This window comes from Balaenoptera acutorostrata, chromosome 3 (genome assembly GCF_949987535.1).
Source record: "Balaenoptera acutorostrata chromosome 3, mBalAcu1.1, whole genome shotgun sequence".
NCBI classification, from domain to species: Eukaryota; Metazoa; Chordata; class Mammalia; order Artiodactyla; family Balaenopteridae; genus Balaenoptera; species Balaenoptera acutorostrata.
Genome location: NC_080066.1, coordinates 150222162 through 150245940, shown reverse-complemented (window position 1 = coordinate 150245940; position 23779 = coordinate 150222162). Strand labels below are relative to the sequence as shown.

General features: G+C 38.0%; 1 protein-coding gene across 13 annotated transcripts in view; it reads right to left on the bottom strand.

The window, feature by feature from the left end:
* SIPA1L1 (signal induced proliferation associated 1 like 1) overlaps window positions 1–23779 on the bottom strand; it is a 372579-nt gene that overhangs the window by 325636 nt on the left and 23164 nt on the right. For 8 of the 13 annotated variants that reach the window (XM_007184390.3, XM_057543417.1, XM_057543412.1 and 5 more), the window contains one exon: window positions 11544–11639. The exons of the other annotated variants lie outside the window; for them this stretch is intronic. The gene's annotated coding sequence lies outside the window, so the exon portion shown is untranslated. The remainder of the gene's footprint in view (window positions 1–11543; window positions 11640–23779) is intronic. 13 annotated transcript variants of the gene reach the window in all.

The window sequence follows — 23779 nt, the reverse complement described above, 5'->3', positions numbered from 1 at the left end:
AGAGTCTGTCTAAACAACCAATTCCCTAACCCAATAACTGGGCATTTTACCAGCATAAGTCTGGAGTTTATTAAATGAGAGGGTTTGACCAGGCATAACTGAGAATAGGAATGAATCTCTATACTAAAAATATGGGTCCATCAAGTTAACAGTAGACTGCCAGCCCCCTTCAGACTTATAGACTAGAAGATTCTTTACTGGAGAAACTGACCAAATGAAAGTAAAGATCAATAGAAACTGACATTTGAGAACTCTCAACGAAATGTCACAAGCCAAGCTCACCATCCACAGGAGAAGAACACCAGAAACACCAGCCCCAATGATAGGGACAGAGTAAAGGACAAAGTAGGTGATTAAACAGTTAATCCCACAAGGCGATTGTAAGTAAAGAAAAAAGAATGGGAGACCCCTGCAAGTTAATGAACACTCAAGAAAGCAGGTTTGCTTAACGAGAAAACCAAGCAGGCCTGCTCAGCAACTAAACCATGAAACAGAAACATGAGACAAGGCCGAAAACAAGAAAACAATGGTGGCATGAGACCCACATCCCGCCCAGCGAGCTCAGTACGTTAATGATTCCTAGGACATGCTTCTCTGCACACACTAAAGACAAAAGCACAAGGAAAAGGTGACATTATACTGAAACCTGAGATGATTTACCATATTTTAGTATATGTTACCGCCTTTTTGCACATTTCCTGTGCACTGTGACAGTCCTGGTTTGACCACGTAGGGACAAGAAAACTCCCCCACCCATCATGGAGGAGGAATTGATGATGGAAGCTTGACGTCTACCTAAGAATGAGGAAGAAGGTGGTCTTCTCTCCCTCCCTACTTTTCCCTTGATTATAAAACTCTAGCCCACTAAGTTCTCAGCGTGGCACCCTCTTGCCCACCCACTTGTAAGCCTCACACGCGTCCTATTCTAATAAGTCACTTCTTTTATCTACCACTCTGCCTCTCTGAATTCTTTCTGCACTGAGACAGAAAGAACCGGAGCTCCTCGGAGCACCCCAAAACACATTTCAGCGGTTTCACCACCATGCACACAGAACTTTTAATCAACTGTAAGACAAAGAGTATTACCACAAAAAAAAAGAACATCGTAATTACAAAAGGGACAATTTATCATGAAGACATGGCAATTATGAATGTATATGCACCTCAAAATACATAAAGCAAAAATAGAATTATGGAAAGAAAAGGACAATGCATGATTAGAGGAGAAGATTTTCACATCCCATCTCAGTAACTGACACAATAATTAAACCAAAAAAAAAAAAATCAGGGAAGAAAAATCAGGAAAGACACAGAAGATCTGAAAAGCACTATCAACTACCTTGATCTAATTGACATTCATAGAAAATCTAACAACTGAAGAATACACATTCCTTTCAAATGCATGTTACATTACCAACATAGACAACATGGTGTGCTATAAAATAAATCTCGATAAATTTAAAAGGACTGAAATCACACAGAGTATATTCTCTGACTACAATGGAATTAAACTAGAAATCAACAAGATATCTAGGAAAATTCCAAATATAAGGAAATTGAGCAACACAGCTCTAAAGAGTTCATGGATCAAAGATGAAATCAAAAAGGAAACTAGAAAATATTTTGAACTGAATGGCAACAACAATAACAAAAATCAAAATTTGTAGAATGCAGCTAAAACAGTACTTAGAGGAAAACTTAAAACTCTAAGTGCTTAATATAAGAAAATAAGAAAGATCTACCAAAATGACCTGAGGTTCCACCTTAAGAAACAATAAAAAGAAGAGCAAACTAAACTCAAAACAGAAGAAAGGAAATAATAATAACAAGATAATGAAATAGAAAACATATAGACAAGAGATAAAATTAATAAAGTCAAAGGCTGGGTTTTAAAATTATCATCAAAACTGACAAACTTCTAGTTATACCAGTCAAGAAAAAAAAGAGACAAAACACAAATCACCAATATCAGAAATGAAAACAACATATATTACCAGAGATGTTACAGACATTTAAGAGGATAAGACAATATGATGTATAACTTTATGCCAACAAATTCAACAACTTACATGAAATGGACACATTTCTTAAAAAAATAAAACCTGGGCTTCCCTGGTGGCGCAGTGGTTGGGAGTCTGCCTGCCAATGCGGGGGACGCGGGTCCGGGCCCTGGTCTGGGGGGATCCCACATGCCGCGGAGCGACTGGGCCCGTGAGCCACAATTGCTGAGCCTGCGCGTCTGGAGCCTGTGCTCCGCAGCAAGAGAGGCCGCGATGGTGGGGGGCCCGCGCATCGCGATGAGGAGTGGCCCCCATTCGCCGCAGCTGGGGAGGGCCCTTGCACAGAGATGAGGACCCAACACAGCCAAAGATAAATAATAAATAAATTTTAAAAATAAATAAATAAATAAAATAAAAAAATAAAACCTATCAAAATTGACACAAGAAAAAACAGAAAATCTAACTAGTCCTCTCTCTTTTCAAGAAACTGAATCTGTTATCAAAAATATTCCAAAAAAAACCCCACTCCAATTCCAGATGATTTCACTGATGAATTCTATCATACATTCAAGAAAGAAATTTAACTTTTTCAGAAAATAGAGATCACTGCCCAACTCATTTTACAAGACTAGCATAACACTAATACTAAAACCTGACAAAGATATAACAAAAAACAAAAATTACAGACTCATGTCCCTTCTGAATATAGACACAAAAATTTTTAACAAAGTTTCAGCAAATTAAATTCAATAATATATTTAAAAGGTACATTATGAGCACATACAGTTTATCCCAAGAATGCAAGACTGTTTTAACATTTGAAAATCAATCAATGTAACAAATAAAGAAGAAAACCTCAGGATCAGTTCAATAGATGCAGAAAAGGTATCTGACAAAATCCAACAACCATCATGACAAAAACTCTCTACAAGCTAGGAAGAGTAGAGAATCTCCTCAGGGACTTCACTGGTGGTCCCATGAGTAAGACTCCATGCTCCCAATTCAGGGGGGCCCAGGTTCGATCCGTGGTAGGGGAACTAGATCCCGAATGCATGCCGCAGCTAAGAGTTTGCATGCCACAACTAAGAGGTCCACATGCTGCAACTAAAAGAGAATCTCCTCAAACAGATGAAGGACAACTACCCCAAAAACCTAAAAGCAGTATCACACTCAAAGGTGAAAGACTGAATTGTTTTTCCCTGAGATGAAGAATAAGGCAAGAATGCTCACATTTACCACTTTCTAGTCAATGCTATACTGGAGGTTCCAGCCACTGAAATAAGGCAAGAAAAATAAATAAAAGGCATAAAGATCAAAAAGGAAAAAGTAAAACTTATTTGAAGATCCTATGATCATTCTTGTAGAAAATTCCAAGGAATCCACAAAACAACTACTAGAACTAATAAATGAATTTAGCAAGACTGCAGAATACAAAGTTGATGTAAAAAATCAAGTATGTTCTTACTAGCAGCAATTAGAAAACGAACTTTTATTTTTAAATCCTACTCATGGGCATACAAATAGTGGTATATATTGTGAAACACACACACACACACACAAACATATACATATATCTCCCCACAAAGTCAGGGAATAAACAAAGAAAGATGACAACACAGAATCCAGAAAATAAAAGATCCTCAAAGGAGAAAACCCAAGGGAATCCCCAAGATGGCAGTAAATCCAAAATGGCAGCTCTGTGGAGGCTCAACAATAAGCAGTTCAGAACCAGCAGGACACAGAGCTCTGGGAGAGACAGAGCCAAGAGAAAACTGGAACTGACGGATGCCCTAACAAGTTTTAACATTTGAGTCTTTACAGTTCCATCAGCATGCTTAGAGCAAAATTAGCACTTAATCAATAGAAAGCTAAGCAAATTAAAAACAAAGTAACCACTATCTCTGAGGGGAAAAAGTTGAAAAAAGAATAAGTAATCACTGAATACTCTCTGGCCAAGGTCATCAATATTCAAATGATAATACTGTAAGTACTGAATGATGGCCTAACCAAAAATTAGATAAAACTGTCATTGGGAGAAGGGGGAAAGGGTAGTTGGGGAGCTAAATCATCACCTTCTGTAGGAAGATGTCAAAAGATAATGTTTAGAATTGAAAACTCAAGCTGAAGGAGTAAAAATAAATTATTTAGATATAGGAAAATAAATGCCAAAAGAACTAGCTTAAAAAAAAAATAACCGGGCTTCCCTGGTGGCACAGTGGTTGAGAATCTGCCTGCCAATGCAGGGGACATGGGTTCGAGCCCTGGTCTGGGAAGATCCCACATGCCGCGGAGCAACTAGGCCCGTGAGCCACAATTACTGAGCCTGCGCGTCTGGAGCCTGTGCTCCGCAACAAGAGAGGCCGCGACAGTGAGAGGCCCGCGCACCGCGATGAAGAGTGGCCCACACTTGCCGCAACTAGAGAAAGCCCTCGCACAGAAACGAAGACCCAACACAGCCATAAAAATAAATTAATTAATTAATTAATTAATTAATTTAAAAAACCTTGAAAATGATTGCCTCTGAAGAGAGGTAGAAAGGTTGGAGCACAGAATTTTTTTTTTCAAGGCTATATTAGTATTAACTATTTTACTTACTATTTAAACCAGGCATATTATTGCTTTGCTAAAAGTTAAAATTAAATTAAAATAAATAAACACTTCAAATAAAAATCTATACTGTCCAACCTTGGGGCCACTGTCAAGGAAATATTTTTAACTGAATTTGGTTTCTCTAAACAAGTTTACAGACAAAAATCAGTTTCAGTAAAACACATGAGAAATGTATATAAACAGTTGCAAAAAATTAAAACTATTTGTAAACTGAAGAACAAGCAGTTCAATAAAAACATTTAGTAAAAGTTAAGACTATAGAAACACTGAGTCCATATCAAATATATCCAGTTTCCTAATAAATACTGCAAGTGGTAATTAAGGAAGTAAAAAATTTTTTTTTCAAATATACTCGCATCAACCGCAAAAAATATATAATATGCCCAAAAGGCCTTGCTACCCACTTTCAGCTCTTCAGCTACCCACAGTACCTGGAGTATTTTTGAATACTCCTTAAGACCTCCAAAGACCAGTGACATTCATAGCAGAGACGCACTGAATGGACACATTACCAGTATTTGAGAAGGACCCCTCTCCATCCAGTCTCTAGAGAGTGAATTACTTCTGAGGGTATCTTTTGCAAAACAGCTTTAAGTCACAAAAATACCAGGAGGGGAAGGAAAAAAGCGGACAGGAGAAAATATGATAAAATTTTGAAAAATCCGTACAATATATTTCTAAAACACTCGTAACATTTTAACTCATTCTTTGAGAGGTCAAATGGGAGACTTTCTGGAAACTCTGATAAACTATTCATAGTTCTACTCAATCAGAAGCATTCTAATTAAATACATAATATTAATATAACTGTCTAAGAAAACACTTAAGGGAACTCTACAGATAGTTTCTAAAGTAGATTCCATTCTGTGGGGCAGTTCCTCACTAAAGATATATGCGGCCCATGTGCTCATTCCTATGTTTGTAATTTGTGATTATGCAACTTAACATGACAGTCACCCCAGGCCATTCTGCATTTAAAGAGATGCGTTTACGGCCACATCCTGCCAAACAACCATAATACACTTAACCTCAGTTCAACCACTGCTTGAATGAACTTGCTAGGATCACACCGCAATACAGATGCAAAACAAATATTAGGCCAAGGAATGTGATGTTCACATATGGAAAAAAGAGGGAAATCCTTATATAACGCCTCTTAGTCTCTAGGGCAGAATGTACATGAGTATTTAAATTCTAAAAGCTGGAAATCTAAATACAGAACATGGATAAAAATAACAAATTCTTAATTTTGGAAAAAGAAATGAATTCCTCTGAAGGGTGGAGTATGTTATCTCAGAAAGCAGCTCCAAGTAGGTGGCAGTAAAGCACGATGTTGCCTCTGGATCTATCCAAGCAAATTAGTAAGTCTAGAAACAGGAGAAAAAAATGAATCTGAGAACATTTTTTAAAGGTATTGTTCAGAGTAGATTACATTAGATTATTGCTTTGAATCCACATGCATTATCAAGAGCAACCAAAAGTCACTACCACCCAGTCGCTTCCTGTGACTAATTCTTAGTGAACAAGTCCTCGCAGGAAGGTGAGCCAATGCACTCATTAAGTCAATCACCAAATATGTGTTGGCCCAAAATATTTCCTTCAGAAAAAGGCTTATAAATTAAAAACTAGGAATGAGATAGTATGATAATGTGTTAACTGTGATTTATCATGTTTTCTGACTTCCTAATAAAATACAGACTTCAGCCTGTAAGGCCAAGAGTCCACCAAAAGATCTATTTCAACTGTTCAGCCACCATATTTCATACTTGAACAGGAGAGTCACACTAAGGAGACCGAGGAAGGGATAAGGAGCTAACACTCACCATCAGTGGGCTCCGACTATGCACGTAGACCTCAGTTTCATTTTATCATTCAAGCAAGATGTAACACAAGAGTACACAAAGACTATATGTGAAATTGTATGTCTGCTACAAGTCCATTTATAATGATCACTATTGAGAAATAACCACTCATGGCCCCTTAAATTAACACTCAATTATGCCTAGAATAAATTTATAAGAACGTGTATTTCAGTGTGTTTAAAAAAACTCGGAGGCTGCCTTCTGGTACTTTCATCAATAGAGACAGATCATTTTAATCTTTCATTTGTCATGAATAAACAAACCCTTGGGGAAATGTTCTCCTTATTACTCAAGGTAAGGGAAGTATTACTAGAATTCCATTTCGCAAGTCATCTAGACCACCACTGCCAAATGTTCTCGCAAGTATATCTTATTCACACTAATGTTTCTCAGGATTGATGGCTGATTAAGTATAAAGTGAACTATTTTACCAGTGAGGAAAAAGCATTATTTCATCAAGGTCACTGTTGGATAATAAATACAATTCAAGATCACTTTCCCATTTAGTAGCCTTTTTCACTCCGAAACACCATTCTTACTATCAAATTCAATAAGCAAGCATTTGCCTTTATAATGTTACATTAATAGACTGCTTTTATTATACATACTTTCTACAAAATGGATACTCCAGAGCATGAACCATTTCTGTATATGTTAAATTATTACTGGTATTAAACAATAAAATATACAAATACAACTAATTTAGAAAGTAAACTGTGGTGTCATAGATACAAAGTACCATCTCTGATTCAGCGAAATCCTGACATCAAAGGTGGAAGCAGGACCTCTGAATCCTATATCCATAAATAACCTTGGACAAGTGAGTTGACCCCTCTGATTCTCCACTTCTATATGCTTTACCTGGAGAACACCACCCACTTACTGAGAGAAAGAAGTGAGACCACGGATATAATAAGCTCTCAGGACAGTACCCACATAAGTAAGTACTGGCCATTGTTGTTGCGTTGTTTTTACTGGAGGGCAAGTATGTATAATCACACCCCAAAGAGTTAAACTTAAGCAATACACATACTAGTCTTTAGAAGTCTATCCAAATAGTGAAATAAGAATACCACAAAAATAAAACAAAATATACAAGAACATATGAAAAAGTTATCCAAGGTCTAGTGTATTTTACCATGTTTTTTTTTTTTATAAATTCTTAGTTGTATTCTGACTTGAGTAGACAATGTCTAAGATTTCATACGTAAATCATTTACTACTTCACCTCCCGGTATCTTGAAAATAGAATATAAATCTTTTAATAAGAATAAACTAATGTTTTAATAAGAGCTCAGAATGTTAATTAGCATTTTTTTATAAAAGTAAAAAAGTGGAAAACAGGCTAAATGTCCATCAACTTGAAAATGTATGAAAAAATATGCAGCTATGAAAAGAATGAGAGGGACTTATATATCCTAATATGGAACGATCTAAGACATGTCAAGTTTTTTTAAAAAACCATATAAAGAAAGACTCTATGTTAAGACGGCCGAAAAAATAACTTACGTTACATACATACATATTTATGCACTTAAACGCATACACCAAGGATTCAAAGTATGTGACCAATAGTAACCTCTTGGTTTTACTCTGCATAATCCTGTTATTTGACTATTTCAGTGAGACTCTATTTATATATTACTTGTGTAATTTATGAACCCCCAGGAAAGCTAGCCAATAAATACACTAGGCTAAAATCAAGTAAAAATAAGTTTTAGACAGCACTTCATAGTTTACAAAAGGATTTTGCAATCCTTTCAATAAATCCTTTAACACATCATCTAATTTGATCCCCACAATAGCTTCTAGAATTTAAGGTAGTATCCTTCCTTTACAAGTGAGAACAGACTCAAGTATTTATTAATCCACAGTTAGTAAATGCAGAGCCAAAACGGAAACATGGTCTCCTGACTCTAAATTCAGTGTTGAGTTTCTTGTGCTACAGTCCCTCCATAAATTGAAATGCTGACATCTATACCGAGGCTCTCTAAACCGCTGTAATGCTTCCCTTCTCATGAAAATTCACAGTGTGGAGGTAAAGGCATTAGAGTGGGAGCCATCCTGGGTTCCAGTCTTGACTACACCACCACTAAGACTTCACAGTAAGTCAAACCTTCGACCATGATTCTTGTGGCCACACGTGAGATTCAACAGTGATACTTTTAAAAAATACTAATACCCAGGCCTAACCTCCAGAGATAGGACTTAATTGGTCTAGGGCATTAGTACCTTTATTAAAAGCTCCCCTGGTTATTCTAAGGTGCAGCTTGGTTAAGACCAGAGCTTTAAGACTGAAATGTTATTATCTGATAAAAATAAAAGATATTAAAAATCACATGCTATGGGGCTTCCCTGGTGGTGCAGTGGTTAAGAATCTGCGTGCCAATGCAGAGGACATGGCTTCGAGTCCTGGTCCAGGAGGATCCCACATGCCGCGGAGCATCTAAGTCCATGCTCCACAACTGCTGAGCCTGCGCGTTAGAGCCTGCGAGCCACAGCTACTGAAGCCCACACGCCTAGAGCCCGTGCTCCACAACAAGAGAAGCCACTGCAGTGAGAAGCCCACGCACCGCAACGAAGAGTAGCCCCCGCCTGCTGCAACTAGAGAAAGCCCGCGCGCGGCAACGAAGACACAACACAGCCAAAAATAAATAAATTAAATAAATAAATAATAAAAACAAATAAAACTAGTGAATTAAAAATTCACATGCTACATACTTCCCCAGAGTTGAAATGAGGGATGAAAGTTATCATATATGGGAAAGCCTCATGTAAACAATAAAATGCCTTAACACATGTAACGGATTGCTGTTTATTCCTTCCAACAGGTGGCACACCTTCTGTGTACCAGGCATGTGCTGGGATGGAGAGGAAAGGCATCCTCCGCAAGAAGCTGGGAAGCTGCCATGTCCTCAAATAACAGCCAAGCAGGTGGTGGTGACCAGCCCAGCCTTGGGGTATGAAGGTGTGTAGGGGTAATGGTGGGAAGAGGGCTTAGAAAGGGCAGTGCAGAGGAGACCCTTGAGCTAGATCTTGACATTCTAGACAGGGTGCACATCACACCCAGGCAAGTGATTCAGGATGGCCAGAGGTCCTCAGAGAGAGGTCTCAGGACCCTGGGAATCCTTGAGACCCTTTCAGGGAATCTGTGAGGTTAAAACTATCTTAATAATAATACTAAGACACATCACCACCAAAAAACTAGAAACAATTCAAATGTCTTCCAACTGTTAAATAGACAAACATATTCGTCTGTTTGTCTATGGATGAATATAAATATTCATACATTGGAGTAAGATAGCCATTAAAGGGAACAAATTAGTGATACACACAACAGCATGGATGAATCTCAAATGCACTGTGTTAAATGAAAGAAGCCAGATTCAAAAGGTTACAGACTGTACAATTCCATTTACATGACATCCGAGCAAGAGCAAAAGCAAAACCACAGAGCTAGAAAACAGGCCAGAGGGTGTTGAGGCTAGGGGTAGGGGAACATTTTGGGGTGATGGAAACGTTCTTTATCTTCATTGTGGTTACAGAGCCATGCGCGTTTGTCAAAACCCAGAGAACTATACATTAAAAAGGGTGGACTACACCGTGTATAAGTTATACCTCAATAAATTGAACTTTTAAAAATAATACCATGCTGCTGTTTGCCTTTTTCACTCTCATTCTCTCATAGTGTTTTCCAGAAGCTGCATGACTTGATGATGTCATCACTCTGCACGAAGGGAACGTAAGCTTGTATATTCTTGCATTTTAAACTTTTCTCCATTTTAATTTCGAATAAATAGTGATAGATATAATCAACAAAAGTTCCCTTGGGGCTTTAATAATGTTTAACAGCATAAAAGGTGTCTAAGACCAAAAGTTTGAGAACCACTGCCATAGGTAATAGGGAGGCCCTAAAGTGTTCAAGCAGAAAGTAATGGGATCCAACTTTACAAAGAATGGTGCAGGGAAATTAGTTAAGTTACTACAAAGGTCTGAGTAAGGCTGATCCCAGGATGCACTGGAAAGAAATTATGTCCACACATCATCTGTAGCTTGTTATAAATCCCAAGCCAGCTTCTCTCTACTGAGCTGCCTCTTTGTTGGTGTGTTAATGTTTTGCTAAATAATTCCTTTAACTAGTAATATAGTTAGGAAACTAAATCTGCACCAAGAGCCATCCTACAATGCATTACTAAGTGAGTTGTGCATTATTCACTCAATTGCCATTGTCCCTCTTCAAACGATGACAACAACTTAAAGCTGAGTTTTACATATTTTAAACTTGAGAAGTAACCATCCTAAAGAGGTACAAAAATTAACTTAGAAGTGGTTCAATATCTCAAAATCAATTAGGAAAATTAGGCAACTGATTAAAAAGCCAATTTATTACTTATCGGAAATGTACTTTCATTTGTAACCAGAAACACTATGGCAATCCCAACTCAGCACAATTTTTCCTGTGCCATGTGGTTTTTTCGAATTTGGGTTGGGGGGGGTTGTGTGTTTGGTTTTGCTTTTGGTTTTGGTTTTGGTCTGCACAGTTCCCTTTCTTCCTAGAGAAAACTCATTTCTAAATACTAGCCCTATCCAAATTATTTTGAGTACAGATCTTTTTTCTATAATCTTCTCATGCCCAGAACTCTTATAGTACTTTGGGATGCCACAGAGATAGAAAAATTAATCTTAAAACCATCCATGTCTTTAAGCTTTAAAACAGAAAACAGACAAACAGATGACAGGCTGATCAATCAATCATAGGCAGGAAGTAGTAGGTATCAGAAAGATGATTTCCTTCCCCTAAAAAAAACTTAGTTTTATAAGCCATTTTGAATGAACATGTGCATGTGTTTCAATTGTCATCACATATTGCTTCTCTAATTGTTTTAAGTAGCCAGCCCACTGACACCTCTTAGGTCATCCCAAACAGGTGGAAACTTGTCTGGAGAATTCAATTTGCCACCTTTTAAAAAATTCACCTATACTTCTATTCATGTGAAAGGGGGTAGGGGAACCCCAAACTTCGGCCAAGGGAGCCGTGTATTACTAAGAGAAAGTAAAACTCGATCCTTACCTGAAAGTACAGTCCTTTTCATCTATCTCTTACACAAAAATCTTGGGAAATTAGTTTACAGTCAGTCCTACAGGAGATTCAAATTTGAAACTGAACCTATGGATTGAAAAGGGGAAATAATTAATGTGAACCACATGTATAATGAAGATAAAAACATCAATTTAATCAAAGACGAAATTTCCGTACACTTGTTAAAGCCAAATGGTTTCTGCAGGAAACCTGTTCTCTGTGACTCAAATCCAAAATGGAAAACGTGGGTGGTTCTTCCTGTCTTACCATTAAGAGTCAGCCAATTGGCTGCTGAAGTTTTCACACAACTTAAGCTCAAACGCTAGCCTCCCATCTGCTCTAATACTGTCATACCTTAGTTAAATGAAAGAGGCATAAAGGCTTTCTTCAGCCTCAACTCAGTCTTTAACAGGGTACCTTGGGCTTATTCTGTCTAGACCATGTTTGAGCACACTGCCAAGTTCTTCAAAACTTCAAATCCAGAAGATGTGAAAAATGAGAGCTAAATCACAAAATAATTCAGTGGCCGTAAAGCTATCTCTCACTTCAGAGCTATGATTTCTGAAAAATGACTCTCTTGGGTACTACGCTATAGTAGCTATTTGAGGAGCTGGGGCTCTGGCCTGGTTATCTTCACCATAGCTGCACTTCTTCGCCGCTCACTATCTGCCAAGTCATGCCTGCCAACAGATACCATTCTTGAACTTCTAAACATATAACTCTGCCAGACTGGGATATGAATCCAGTAACTCTGTAGGGTATAGAAATACCCTCTCCACCCAGCACTAGTAAACTAGCTAGTGTCACACAGACCACTGAAACCACACACAACAGCACACCTTCAAGGTGATACTAGCATGGCAAGACAAGGACAAGGGCCTCCCGACCTTGACACCTGCAATCAAAGGAAAATCTGCAAACACCAGACAATAAAAATTCAGATAGACTCCAAGTTCCAGTTCCTTAAGATTGCAGGCCCAATTTGAAAGTTCCTCATGTCTTAGGAGGTGGTCTGAAAATTGCCAAGAGGCTCACAGAATCCACCCTACTTAGCAGAGAAGAGCTTGCTATGAGCCACCAGTGACCACTCAGCAAGTTCTTGCATAATGATGCCTCTGGAGTCACACAGGAAAACCCACTGACCAGACTAAACCAATGGGCACTGACTCCCAAAGTATTCATCTTGAGGAAATTTTTGTGTGGAGACAATGAACAACTTGAAATATGCACACTCTTTGTACATTTAAATTTAGAAAATGTGTGTTTGGAGGCACTAAGCATATTACGAGCAAATATAGATTCATAAGCTCTTAGAGCTGGAAGGGACCTCAATACTCCATTATCACTGTGAAACTCTCACTTCACCGATAAGATTAAATCACAATCTCCTGACCACCAGTCTAGTGCTCTTCCTTTTACATCCTGCTCTCTAATTCGTTGTAGAAACAATATTTTGGAGCATATTAAAATCAAGTTATGACTGGAGGGACCACATAATAAGTATCTCATTTAACCATGTGTTACAAAAGAAACAATTAACATAAAAGATCAAGAAGTAAAAACCTTCAGAGTATTCCCTGCTGGGGAAGGATAGGGTGGGGTTGATTGTCTTTCTCCATATAAGTATAGTCTAATTTTATGGTCAGGAAAAAATATGTACAAATTATATATACAAATCATCTCTCTCTCTTTTTTAAAACTGATCCCTTCCAAACCAGTATCTTTAGCAAAAAGATACCAATCATATCTTACTTCATTTACACAGAATGTTGAAATGACAAAAATAGCAACCCTATCTTCTCAAGTTGAGGTTTAAAATATTTTCTAAATATTTTCACTGCACTATAATTAGTTTCCCCAATATATTTACCTTCAGAACAGATCAAGTAGAGCTATCTCCCTGTTGTAGTTTTCTTTAAAACTCTGATTTTTTTAACACTTCTAAGACAGTAATAACCTAAGGTGTTCTTTCATTCTGTTCATTTCCTCAAATTCCAAATGACGATTCCTCAAATAAGCACAATTTTGCCAAAAAAAAAAAAAAAAAAAAAAGCCTACACACATAAAAAGAGGACATAAATAATTTGAATAAGATAAAATATCTGCATAAATTTTTGAAATTTTTAAGATAAAATATAAATCTCTAAACAAATTCATAATTGCTCCCTGGGTTACCTCCAAAGACAGGTTTATACACTCCTCTCCTATTAAGGATACTTCAGTGAAAATTTGTGACAAAAATTAGTACCAATTCTGCCATTCATTAGTTGTGTGATATTGGGCAAATCATTTAAGCTTTGGGCTTAAGCTTATATAAAAAGTCAGAATGCTTGATTTCTAAGGTATTTTCTAGGTTTCTTAACATCTTCCTAATACATTAAGCATCATCTTTATTCCCCTTGAATTTCTAAAGTCAAATATCTCTTTAAATGATAAAAATGAGCATTTATAAACTACATTATGTCCTAGAACTTCCTAGGAGGCTACCACCAGCATAGCGAAGTGACAATTTCAGAACAGTCTAGACTTTATCTGCACGAAATGTATCTCCTTGTCCCGTGTTTCAGCTTTTCCAAAAAGGTTCAGAAATGTACTTTCACATCTGGATGACTCTACCAAAGCATCTTCCACTCTGCAGAGACTTCTAATTCCCTCCTCTTCCCTCCCCTATTGCCTCAGTACCCCAAGACTCTGAAACCTGCCCTTTTTTTTTTTTTTTTTGGCCTCAATGTTGAAAATGAAAACCTTTTAACTCAATTACATTTAAAACCAGCTACTGTCCAAGTCTATATTTGAGAAGTTCTGTGTGCATTTTTATCATTTAGTTATCTAGATTCTAAAATCTGAAGAATTTGTTCCACTGATTCAAGCTGAAACTGTAATGATTTTTTTCATCTGAGTCCAAACTCCTTGTTTATTGCCAAATAAGCAAGGAGGTTCCAGAACACTGTATGTAACACAACTCACACACTTAAAACAATTTATTTTCTTTATATACCAACTGAAGATGTTGCCATCCCCAACAAGTTCACAAATAAAATAATCACTGGGATTGAGAATCTGTCATTTTACTAGTAGGAATCCTAAAGAGTAGCTGCTTTTGCCAAGTTCATTCATTCAACATATATATATTGAATACGTACTATGGACCAGGCATTATTTATTCTTCTTGCTGGGGATATACAAACAAACTGACAAAAGTCTGCCTTTGTGGAGCCTGTAGTCTAATGGAGAAGATACATAATAGGCAATAAACATAATATATAGACAAATTATATGGGATATACACATATAATATTAGAGGGGATCTGTGCTATTAAAAAGAAAAAGGCCAGGATGGAAGAATAAGGGGATTCAGGAATAAATGGAGGGAAGATGGGTTGCACTCTTAAACAGAATGGGTCGGGGTAAGACTCACTACAAAAACAGCTCTGAGCCAAGACTTGAAGGAGGTGAGAAGTGAACCAGATTTAATTTTCCTAGTAATTTTTACCTCGTACTTATTATGCACGTAATAACACATGCCTTAAGAGAAAAAGTTCTGTGTATGAGCAAACATATGAACAGCCCAGAAGAGTAAATAAAAGAGAGCCGTGTGTAAACCCCCTTCATTTTTGCAGCTTAGTCTACCAAGTGAAACTTACATCTTCAATTAGGCATGCTCATTGTGCGTTCCCCTCCACACCCACAAGGGCTGTTCTAACAAAATTCTTACTTCTATGATTCATACTCCTCAAAACACAAGAAGAAATTTCCAAGTATTCATTTGACACATAAAAAAAGCACCAGTGTTATCCAACCAACAACCCCACTGAGATGGCCCAACTACAAGTCAGGACTTAAATCTCAGGACGGGAACTCAAAAGGCACTGAACTTTTCCCACTGTGGTGAAACCTCTGCTCTTCTAGGGTTTAATGGGAAAAGACTGGACTGTGAAATCAGGAGGCCTCCCCACCAACCAGCCCTGTAACCTTGAGCAAATCACGTCACACGATTTTCTCAACTATAAAACTAGGGTTTGAACCAAATGATTTCTAAGTCCCTTCTAGGGATAAGTCCACTTCAGAAAAAAACTTTTGGTAAATAACTCTATATCAAAAAGTATAATACTTTTTGACATAGGGTTATATGAAACCCTATATACCCTTTGTGATTCTGCTAACTCACCATCACAGATCCATACACTTTAATTTGTTCCTCCAGTAACAGTATCAATTCATATCGACCCATGCATAAAATCACCACTCTCCCTCTCTGATCAAAAGATCCACAAGAATGGGCCTTGACTAGCTCACCAAGGGCAAAAGAATGTGCAAAAAGATGATATTCTCGTCTCAACTTTATTATCTACATACTCTTATTAGACCAGACTAATATAGAAATTCTAAAGTAACACAAGCATGAAACTGCCAGAGTTTTTAATATTCTTTATGCACCACTACCCCCAATTTTTTAAAGTATGTTTTTAAATAGTAGGCTTCCTTAAAAGTTACCTGTAACCCATTAGTGTAGCTGCTATGACATTATTTCAAATAGGCGCTGTAGGGCTTCCCTGGTGGCGCAGTGGTTAAGAATCCACCTGCCAATGCAGGGGACACAGGTTCAAGCCCTGGTCCAGGAAGATCCCACATGCTGCAGAGCAACTAAGCCCATGAGCCACAACTACTGAGACTGCACTCCAGAGCCCGCGAGCCACAACTACTGAGCCCACGTGCCACAACTACTGAAGCCTGCGTGCCTAGAGCCCGTGCTCCGCAACAAGAGAAGCCACTGCAATAAGAAGCCACGTACCACAACAAAGAGTAGACCCCGCTCTCCACAACTAGAGAAAGCCTGCGTGCAGCAAAGAAGACACAACACAGCCATAAATAAAATAAATAAATAAATGTATAAAAAAAAATAGGTGCTGTAACGAGCAGCTGTTTATTCAGGAGGGCTGAAAATCCTTGGTCCATTCTCACCACAGTTTAATTAAGAGTTCCCTGCTGTGTAAAGCCCACCTTCTCACTGGAGAATTTTAAAAAGCAAATAAACAAACCGCGGCTGGGAGCATTGTTTCCTGCCTTCCTCTGGGATATACTTACACCTGGACAAACGTCTCCTCCAGCAACAAAATACAGGGAGCAAAAGCAGGGCACTGCACATGATCCCTGCACACAGCACCACCAAAGGGGTGGGCAGACCACCTCTGGCCCGACCCACGGCTCCACCCCTACCCTCATCCCCCGACCCTCACCCCATTTAAGGAACCAGCCTGCCCTCCTTGGAGAGCGACCAAGGGAACCTGTTACTTGTTTCTGCTCCCTCACAACAAGAGTCCCGATAAAGCCTTACCTGAACTTCTCATCTGTCCTCTTTTCAACTTCTACTGATTAAAGAGTCCAAGGACTCAAGTCAGTAACAGTACCACCAACCAGACACACCACAAGGGACTCCTTCAGAATGGAGTCTCAGAGTTACGTGGGGAAAGAAGCAAGGTGGGTGGCAGGGTGTGCGGCACCCACTTTGCTCACAGACAAAAGCAGAGTGATCTTGGCTCTGGCTTCCCATCTAAAGCATCCTGAACCAAGCAACAAGGGCTGCAGCTCCTGGGAAGGCAGGTTCCACAGTGCAGTACTCATAGCCAACCACTCCCAGTCTCTTTCTTCAGCTCTCCTGATGATTTTCTGAGTTACCTAGCAGCCTTAATCAATCCCTTTCTGCTTACAATAACTAGAATAGATCTGAGTATCTGTAACTAAAAACCCTGACCAATTCATGTGGCACGTATTCCTTTCATTATTTCCCCATACAAGAGCTAAGACTGAAAGACACGACTAATCCACAGAACATTCCACTATAAGTCAAAAGTTCTTTGTTTTGAGCCAGGGCTCAAATCCACAATCAACACCTCCAACCTTTCCTTATATGTATTTTCTCCTAAATTTCATCACCTCTGCCACACAAAAAGAAGAAAATGATTTTTGCCTAACTAATTTTCTATCAATAAGGGGTCTGATGACAGTAACTGGGCAAGGTAGAGAACGAGATACAATAAACATCACTTCCTATAGCAGCTCAAGTTTATGGAGAATCCTGTAGGGTTAGGTAGCACTTTGAGAACGTTTCCAAACTGTAGACAAGGTGATCTAATGCTGTGTTTGAATGCCAAAGCGATCAGCACTCTGTGCCAAGGCACAACTTAATTCACAAGGCGGCAATGAACTTTTCACTTACGTTCTCCCATCCCTCAGGGCAAGATAACCACGTTAAAACCACAGACACATCAGCGAACTAAAATATGACACTATTACCTAACGCCAAGAGCAGACTGGAAATGGTGAGAAGTGATTATGCACGTTAAAATTCTCTTCTTGGTAGAAAGACATTACGTCCCATAAAATCAATTAGCAAAGAGGGGAAATGTAATCAGTTGTTATTAATACTGTTCTTTAAGATGGCCGCAGGATCTCACAAAGGACATTCGATACCTTTGAATAATCAAATTACTCTGTATATCTGACGGCACAAAATCTTTCTCAGGTAATACTCAAAGGCAAAACTTTCATATAAAAGATCACTTACACACTTCCGAAGCCAATTAACGACACTGATACTATTCACAAGGCGTCTCAATGCTCTGCCAAATAGAAAGTGGGTATTCAATTCAAAGGAAAGCACGAGATTCGAGACAGCCTACTAAAGTTCGTGCCAACCTAGCTCTGGGGCACGGGCACAGAGGCTAGCTTCACCTCTGTTACTGCAGGACCACTTTCCCTCCCGCTGCCCCGAACTGCTTTCATCAAATACTTTACAGCTCCCTTAGCTTTAACACTGGTGGTGGGAAGAATGGGAATACAGAAAAGTTAAAACATAACTCTATGATTCCCTAAGGACAGGCAAATCAATTTGCTTAAAAAAAAAAAAAAAAAAAAAACTAGGAAACTTGGAGCTTGGCTACTTCAAAACAAAATCTTTGAAACAATCATTTCATAGAGCCTATCGGCAAAGAAGTTACTAAGATGAGTACCGAGCTTTACTATGATTACGCATGTGCCATGTGTCCTTTGGATGCATCTGGTGTTCTCTTCTTTTTTTTTTTTAAGAAATGAAGTCTTTCTGGGCTAGAAATGACACATGGCCTACTATGATGTTTTTTATGGTTTCTCATATTTAGACTCTAACTTCAGTCTATCTTACTGCAAGTTTAAGGACAGATATGATGCTCATTTATTAACAGTGTCAAAATCAAGGGATGCGTACATAATACCACAGGTCAGTGATTCCCAAAGCTGGTCTGCAAAACAATACCTGCATCTGTAGGTCCTCAGAGAAATGAGGAAAAAAGCTTGCTCATGAGTCTTACATAAAGCTAAATTTATCTCATTTAAAGGGTTGCCCTTTATTCTGAAGTTATGTCCTTCCTATTCTTGTGGTATACAAATGGCCTTTCTTTACAAAACGCTAAAAAAAAAAGATCATAATTACATGTGTAAAATGCCAAAGTCTAGGTACCACTGCTCCAGATCTTCTTTGCCTTTCCCATCTCCAACATCCCAACTCCCCTCCTTCCAGCTGCTCAGGCAAAAAGTAAAAATAAATAAAACCTAATGGCATTCCCGACTCCTCTCTCACACCCCACTTCTAGACCATGAGCAAAACCTGTCAGCCTTACTCTTAAAATGTGTCCCTATTCATTCTCACCAGCATGAGGAAGACACAGATTGTTTCCATCACCCCCAAGAGGGATATCAAAATGGCCAATAAACACATGAAAAAGTCCTCAACTGCATTAGTCTTCAGGGAAATGCAAATTAAAGCCACAATAGAATACTTCTACACACCCACCAGAACAGCTCAAGTTAAATGGCAGGAAATACCACGTGTTGTCAAGAATGTGGAGCTCTCCTATGCTGCTGATGGACATATAAACTTTGGAAAAACTGTTTCTCAGTATCTACTAAAGTGAATATACACATACCCCATGACCCAACAATTCTACTCCTAATTATATCCCCCATAGATGTCTTGACAAAAGACATATACGGGAATATTCATGGCAGCACGATTCACTAGCCAAAGACAGGAAACAACTGTGGTATCATCACACAACGGAATGCTCTACAGCAACCAAAATAAATGAACTGCAAATACTTGTAAGACCATGGATGTGTCTCACAAACACAATGTTGAGTGAAAGAAGCCAGAAACAAAAGAATAGATTATGCATGATCACAGTAAAATCAAGCTCAGAAACTGGCCAAAAAAACACTAAGCCATGGTGTTAGTAGTCAGTGGGTAGTGCTTTGACTGGGAAGGGGTAACCAGGCCTTCTGAGGGACCAGTAATATAATAGTCTGCTCTTAATCTGAGCATTGACTACACCAGTGTACTCACTTTGTAAAAATTCATCTCACCATATACTTGTGCTTTCTGCCCTTTTCTGTATGCTTGTTATACTATGATATATAAAGTTTTTCTTTTTAATCACCTTCCCAATAAGGCCTTCTCTAGCCTGACTTCTCTAAAATTTCTACCACTCCCCAATATTTCATATCCTTCTTCTTCTCTTACTTTTCTACTTTAGCACTTGTCAATATCTAACACACTATCTTACATACTAGGTCTATTTTACAAGCATATATTTGTTTACTGTCTCTCTCCACTCATTAAACTATAAATTCCACAAGTGCAGGTATTTTGTCCATTTTGCTGGGTGCTGGGTCCCCAATGCCTAAAACAATGCCTGGCAGAGAACAGGCACTCAATAAACACTGATTTAATTAATTTATTAATGATACAGCCTTGCCCAACTTAATTATGTTTGTGGATTCATGCCACAAATTCTTGCAGTCATCATGGTATATTTAAGCAATAAGCCAGTTGCTGTTCTGGTTGTACATTTCTCAACCTGGTTTCGAGACCTCTCACCTTCCTGGTCACCCTCTGGATGCTCAAGTTTTTCCCATTTCCAGATTAGGTTCCGGCCAGTTTGGAGTACAACAGAACACTCTGAACTCATAACATCTGTTTTTTACAAATGAAGCATAAGGCTGGCATTAACTATTCTCTTATCATATCTACCCTGTGGACTCAACTTATACTGAGTTTAGGGTCAAATAAAATTAACAAAGAAACTTAACTCTAATTTTTCTCCCTTCACATAAACATATAAATCAAGAAATATTCCCATCCTCTAGTAAGGTCTTTGGTTTCTGATCCTAAATGTAGAAATTTTCTCGTATCTCTACCTCACTGTAAGATTTTTTTTTTTTTGTATCTGCCTTTCTCCCCAATACCAAAAGTAAAAAAAGAGATTGCATTGTATTCATTTGGCATAGATGTTATCAAAGTTATAAACAATGATTCTCTAAAAACTGCAAGCTCTTTCATCTACCCATCCATCACTGTAAGATTCTGCTCACCATTCCAAACCTCAAGTGCTTTTTAAAGCAGTGTTGCTTCTCAACCTTTTTTCGCTATCATTCCCAAAGGAGACTTTTTAGACATTTTTCTTAATCATTCTCCATGAAACTTTAATAGCACAGATATACTGTATATGTCTATGTACTTACACTGTATATGTTTATATACTTATGTATATTGTGCTTGAAACATTAAAAGATAAAATTTCTACCCTCCTCCCAGCAATTTCACTTCTTTGAACACGCATACTTTAAAACCTTGATTCTGTCAACTACTACATTACCTTACCTTTCTAATTTTACTTCACAAGTAAATTTGTCAACAAGAAAACCATTTCAGTCAAAGATGAAAGTTGTAACTAACAGAAGTCAAGTACAGAGTCCAACAGCACTGGAGGAAAAGCTTCCCTCCCAGCTGATGCAAATCCACTAAATCTACCATTTTTTAAGTATACTTATTCAACGAGCTACAAACCCACCAAATACCCACTCAGTATTTTCCATCTTCTTCATAAGGACAGCATTTTGTTAAACTAAACACTCTGTCGAAAGCAAAAGACAGCAGTCCCTTGACTAATACCTATCGAACCTTCTTGAAATCTATTTTAAAAAGAAAACAAGATTAGCACAGAATGACCTGTTTTAGTCTGTCCTAAATCCCTCTAAAATCTGTTACTTTTCTTGGCCTTCTGGTCCAGGTAATCCCTACCTTCACTCTTCTACGAATTTCCTGTTTCCCTAAGTTCAGATTAGTATTTTTTATTTTCCACAATATGTATTAGCAAATGTTTTAAATGCAAATCTGACCATTCTGCTTCCTGGACATTTAAAATCCTTCCAGAGCTCTTCCTGGACCTGTAAGATAAAGTCCCAACTCCTCAGCATGATACGCAAAGCTTTCCACTATGAAGCCAAACAGTGGCAACATCTTCCCACTTCTAGAAAGCTTTTTCATAATCATTTTACTCTGTAGAGTAGAAATGTTCTTACACCCAAGCCCCAGCACCTACCTGCCCTCCCCAACCTATCCACTTCCCCTTAGTCTGTGCAGATTTGAGAAGCAACACCACCTCCTCAAAGAAGTCTTCTTCCCCACTCTCCAACCTAGCGTCACAAAGCATTTCACAACCAGCTTTACAGGCACTCTGCCTACATCTGGCAATTACTTGCTTATCAGTCTGTTTCTCCCACAATTGAGCCCTTCAAAAAATATGCGCAAAATCTGCAGCAACATGGATGGACCTAGAGATTATCATACTAAATGAAGTAAGTGAGACAGAGAAAGACAAGTATCATATGACATAACTTATATGTGGAATCTAAAAAAATGATACAAATGAACTTATTTACAAAACAGAAACAGACTCACAGACATAAACAAACTTACGGTTACCAAAGGGGAAAGGGGGTGAAATTTGGGAGTAACATATATACACTACTGTATATAACATAGATTAAACAAGAAGAACCTACTGTATAGCACAGGGAACTATATTCACTACCTTGTAATAACCTACAATGGAAAAGAATCTGAAAAAGAACATATATACAGGTAGATATCTTTATCTACCTAGCTAGCTAGCTAGCTAGCTAGCTAGCTAGCTAGCTAGCTATGGCTGAATCACTTTGCTGTACACCTGAAACTAACACAACATTATAAATGAACTACACTTCAATAAAAAATTAATTTAAAAAAATATATATGGGCAAAAAAATGCACTAAGAATACTTCCTTCAAGCTGATCATCTAAACTGTGAACTTGACACTAACCTTTGTGCCCCCAGCACCAGGAATGCCACGACCCTATGGGAACTGGAAGCCCAATATGTATTTTTGGAAGTACAGAAACCATAAACAAAATATAAAATAGATAAACAACAAGGACCTACTGCATAGCACAGGGAACTATACTCAATATCGTGTAATAACCTACATTAGAAAAGAATCTGAAAAAGAATATGTATGTGTGTGTGTGTGTGTGTGTGTGTAACTGAATTACTTTGCTGTACACGTGAAACTAACACAACCTTGTAAATCAACTATACCTCAATAAAAAAGTAGAATATATAGTTGTACATTCATATAATTGAAAACTATAGAGCAAGGAAAAGGAACTACAGTTACAAGTAACATACGGATAAATTTTACATGTTAAGCAAAAGAAACCCAGTACATATGAAAACATGCTGTATAATGCCATTTGTACAAATTTCAGAAATATGTAAAAACCAGTCTCTGGTGTTAGAAGTCAAAAGAGCAATTACCTTTGAGGAAGAAAGAGGGCTAGTGATTGCAAAGACGTATGAGAAGGCTTCTGGGGGTCTGCTCTCTTTCTTGACCCTGCATAGTGGTTACACACGTGTATTCATTTTCTGATAACTAATTGACCTGTATCTTTACGATCTGTGCATTTGATATGTATTCTACTTCTAAAAAGCTTTTTTAAATCATCGTGGTAATTTTAAAATTTTTCCTACAAGCCACAGGTCATCCTAGTTATAACCTTTCTAAAACACTTGTAGCCACTCAGCCTATTTTGTTTTCATGCTTATTATGTGCCCTTTTCTCTTTTATATACCGCTTAAAACCTGGCTTCCTATGAAAGTAAAAAGACAGACCATAGAATAGGAGAAAAATTTTGCAAATCATATATCTGATAGAAGATGTGTGTCTAGAGTATATAAAGAACTCTTACAACTCAATAATAAAAGGACAACTCAATTATAAAATGGGCCGAGGATCTGAATAGACATTTCTCCAAAGAAGATATACAAATGACCAATAAAAACATGAAAGATTCTCAACATCATGTCATTAAAGA